Source organism: Erinaceus europaeus, chromosome 14 (assembly GCF_950295315.1).
Source record: "Erinaceus europaeus chromosome 14, mEriEur2.1, whole genome shotgun sequence".
Taxonomy (NCBI): Eukaryota; Metazoa; Chordata; class Mammalia; order Eulipotyphla; family Erinaceidae; genus Erinaceus; species Erinaceus europaeus.
The window spans coordinates 33689501-33694157 of record NC_080175.1 but is presented as its reverse complement, the minus strand read 5'-3'; the positions used below and the strand labels follow the sequence as shown (position 1 = coordinate 33694157).

Below are 4657 nucleotides of genomic sequence, written 5' to 3'. Positions count from 1 at the left end.
CCACCTTCTATGAAGCCAGCATCACCCTGATACCAAAAGCTGATAGGGACAGAACAAAAAAAGAAAAACTACAGACCAATATCTCTGATGAACATAGATGCCAAAATATTAAACAAGATCTTGGCCAACCGGATACAGCCACATATCAAAAAGATTGTTCATCACGACCAAGTGGGATTCATCCCAGGAATGCAAGGCTGGTTCAACATCCATAAGTCAATCAATGTCATTCACCACATCAATAAAAGCAAAGCCAAAAACCACATGATTATCAAAATAGATGCAAAATAGAGAAAGCCTTTGACAAAATCCAACACCCATTCATGCTCAAAACTCTACAAAAACTGGGAATATATGGGAAATTCCTCAAGATAGTGGAGTCTATATATAGCAAACCTACAGCCAACGTCATACTCAGTGGACAGAAGCTGAAAGCATTACCCCTCAGATCGAGGACTAGACAGGGCTGTCCACTGTCACCTTTACTCTTCAACATAGTATTGGAAGTTCTTGCCATAGCAATCAGGCAAGAGAAAGAAATCAAAGGAATACAGATTGGAAGGGAAGAAGTCAAGCTATCACTATTTGCAGATGATATGATAGTATACATAGAAAAACCTAGAGATTCCAGCAGAAAACTACTGGAAGCTTGCATACTTTTCTTATCTATGGTTACTTCTGGCTGATTTGTAGTTTCTTCTGGGCACTTGTCTTCATTCATTGGAGTAGCAGTTTTTTTTTTTTTTTGATCTACCCTTTTTTTTATTTATATGTTTCTTTTTATGCTCTGTTGTTCCCCAGTTGTTGTGCCTTGAGTACAAGCAACACTGTACTAAATACCTTTATGACAATTGCTCTCACCAACCTCAGAAATTACAGTAGCAACTGAAGCAAGTATTGAAGCAGTTTAATCACTACCAGTTAGTCAAACAATTTCTCCAGTTCGTGAAAAAATAGTAACCAAATCCCAGTGACGAAGAAAGAGAAAAGAAAGAAGGGATAGCAAGAATAGACAGTTATGCTAATCTACTATCCACTGTATATTCTCGGGGTCACAAGATGGGGAAAGGAAAGTAGAGCAGAGATACACACATAGAGAGCCCACTCTGGGTCAGATTTATTCCCCAAAATAATTCACAAATTCAGAGATGCAAAGAAGAAGGAAGGAAGAAGTGTATGACAAAAGAAAAAAAAAAGACAAGAGAGAGAAAAGGTAAAAGATAAGAAAAAGAGCTGTAATTAAAGAGCAGTGAAAGGAAATGGTTTTTTTATTACTTTATTTTTAATTTAATTTAATCTATTTTTTTTTAATTAGCTAGGAGGAGGAGGGAGGGGAGAGTCTGTAAAGGAGGTAGGAGTAACGAGACAAGGTCCTCCCACAATAGATAAGATGCCCACTACCCTAGCAATGAAAGATACCCTAAGAGTTAATTCTGATCAACCTAAAGGGGGGGGGGGGATATATGCCTTTATATAATATTAATAATAAAATAGAGCAGGGTAAAAAAAATCACTGTCCCAGATAACCTCAAATGTTGTGATCAGAGTCAGCTGATTGTTAAGAATGAGAAAAAAAAAGAAAAAAAATGCCTCAGGACTAGACAAGGATAGCTGAAATAGACAGTTATGCAAATCTACTATCCACTGTATATTCTAGGGGTGGCTAAAGGAGGAAGGGAAGTTGAGCAGAGATACTCGCAGTAAGAATCCACATTGAGTCAGAATTCATCCCCAAAATAATTCCCAAATGTGTATCAGTGAATTCAAAAAAGCACACTGTTTGGTGGTGTGGGGGCTGGGGCCTGTGGCTTTGGAAGCTGTAGGATTAAAAAAGAAAGGATGACAAGAATGAGAAAAAGAAAAAAAGAGAGAGAGTGAGAGAAAAAAGAAAAAGATAAGAAAAAAACAGTCATAAAAGAGCAGTGAAAGGTATGAGTTATTTATTTATTTATTTATTTATTTATTTTTAATTATTTAATTAGCTATGCAGGGTGAGGTTGGGGGGGTTGGCTACTTAGAAAGAAAAAAGGCCAGAGGTTTCAGAAGGGTATAGATTTAGAATGAGTGATACTCCCTGGTGGGACTGGAATTTGGTAAAGAAAGAAGCTCAGCAGGGGAGCCTGCTAGGAGCTGGTCCCCAGGGACTGGTTATGGGGAGGTGGAGGGGGAGGAGGTGTGCTTAATAATTAAAAGGAGAGAATTTTTCCCCTTTTTATCTACTCTATTTCTTAATCCAAATTAAGTTATAGTCACCTCCTTGGTGTTACCGCTAGGACCCCTTATTGACTGGCCTACTAAAGCAGAAAATCCTACCATTTCCAGAAGATGTGGTCAGAGCTCAAGCCACTAGCAGCTTCTCAGTCCGCCATCTTCCGGGAACCCCCCCCCCCCCCGCATCAATTTAATTTAATCACATCTTCTAAAATCCTTTCTCCATATATGGTTATATTCTTGGGTGGTAAGGATTAATAATACTTCATATATGCATTTGGAGGGAGCATAATTCTGTCTATAACAGATGTTAATAAAAACCTCAAATGATTTTATGAAATTGATTAATAAAATAGAAATTCATTTTATTGTAAAAAGGTAATTATCTTGATTGAAATAGCCACTGATTTATTTTTATATGTGACTTTATATCAGATAGTAATTCTTATTCGTTCACATAAGATTTAAACTATGCATTCAAGTATTATATTTCAAGTTCACATTAAAAGCATGAACATTCATTACCAAATGAAAATAAAAGGCAATTGAAATCAAATAAAGAAATGTTTCATTGTGTCTTATAAAAGTTGCTTTAAAATTTAGTTCTCTGAATAATCAAAAGAACTAGCACAGTGCATTCAAACTCCAATTCCCTTGTCTGTTTGAAATGTGAACAGATAAAATGCCTGCAAAGAAATGTTTCTAATTATTGTACTAACATGCTTCAGCATTCTGTATGTTCAGGGAGTGCAACAAAATCTTAAGTAACAGAATTTCAAAATCAAAGTCACTCTTCCATCATTATCAGTACCCTAATGGTCTCTTGCCAACATTACATCAGGACATTTTAAATACCTTTGCAGAGAGTAATAAGAAATGAATGCTTTTTATCACTGCTAAAAGAGAATTCATAGAAAAGGGTTTAAATATCCAAAGTAAAAAGATATGTATGTAGCAATACTGATCCCAACAACTCTCTTTATTGAAAGAGCTTATCAAGGGGACAGGTGGTGGCACACCTGCTTGAGTGCACACATTACAGTGCACAAAGGCCTGGCTTCAATTCCTGGGTCCCCACCTTCAAGGGGAAGCTTCACAACTGGTGAAGCAGGGCTGTAAGCCCCCCTTCTCCCTCTTTCTCTCTCTTTCTTTCTCTCTCTAATAGCTTCTCTACTCCCCACCCCCCTCTTGATTTATTTCATCTCTAGCCAGATAAAATTGAAAAAAGCAAATAAAATTTCAAAAAAAAAGAAAATCTTATAAAAAGTCAACTTGGTGGTGCCAGGTGGTGGCACACCCTGTTGAGAGTACATATTACAATGTGCAAGGACCCAGGTTGGAGCCCCTGGTCCCCACCTGAGGGGGAAAGCTTTGCAAGTGGTGAAGCAGTGCTGCAGGTTTCTCTCTATCTCTCTTCTTCTCTATCACCCCCTTCACTCTTGATTTCTGGCTATCTCTATCCAATAAGTAAAGTTTTTTTAAAAAAGTCTACTTGGTATTATAAAAACAATGAAACATATTCAAACCATTTGGGAATTTGAAAATGAAAGATGCCCTTTATAATAATATAACCAGTTTTCTGATGATTTTAAATTCTGAATTTTTCAATAATTCCATAATGTATTTTGCATTTGTAATATTTTATACATAGGATTTATTACTTTAATATTAAACTATGAAAATTGGGGCATCTGGGAGCCAAGCTGTGGCACAGCGGGTTAAGCACACATGGCACGAAGCACAAGGATCAGCATTAGGGTCTCGGATGGAGTCCCCCACTCCCCTCCTGCAGGGGAGTCCCTTCACAGGCGGTGAAGCAGTTCTGCAGGTGTGTATCTTTCTCTCCCCCACTCTTTCTTTCCCTCCTCTTTCCATTTTTCTGTCCTATCCAATAACAACAACAGCAATAACAACAATAATAATATCAACAACAGCAATAAACAAGGACAACAAAAGGGAAAAAAATGAATGAATAAATAAATAAAGTTTAAAAAATTAAAAAACGTTTAAAAAAAAAAGAAAATTGGGGAATCTTACTTTGTTGATTTGCAAACTCAGGGTGTCTACCAGACATGCACACAGAACAAAAGTCAATCTGGAATATAAAAGGATTTTGCTCTGCTACTGGCAGATACGAGATAGGTAATTCCACCCAGATGCCACCATACTCAAGCAAATGACAACTGTATAGTTTCACAGCTAAACAACATAATCATATGTATGTATAATCTCATTAATTTAGGATTAGAAATTTGTATATTTCAAGTGTCCACTATTGTTTTCCCATTCCAGCTCCCCTGGTTATTAACTACCTATCTTTTGCCTCTGTGAGTCTACATTTTGCTTTACTTTCACATAAAAACTCTGCACTGCACTACTTTAGCTTTCTTTTTCTGAATATCTCATTCAACATAATGTTGTGAATATACTATACTTATGTTCTTGC

General features: G+C 36.8%; 1 pseudogene; it reads right to left on the bottom strand.

The window, feature by feature from the left end:
* Positions 1–4268: 4268 nt before the first annotated feature.
* Positions 4269–4393, bottom strand: LOC132532926 (small nucleolar RNA SNORA48; annotated as a pseudogene).
* Between the last annotated feature and the right edge of the window lie 264 nt (positions 4394–4657).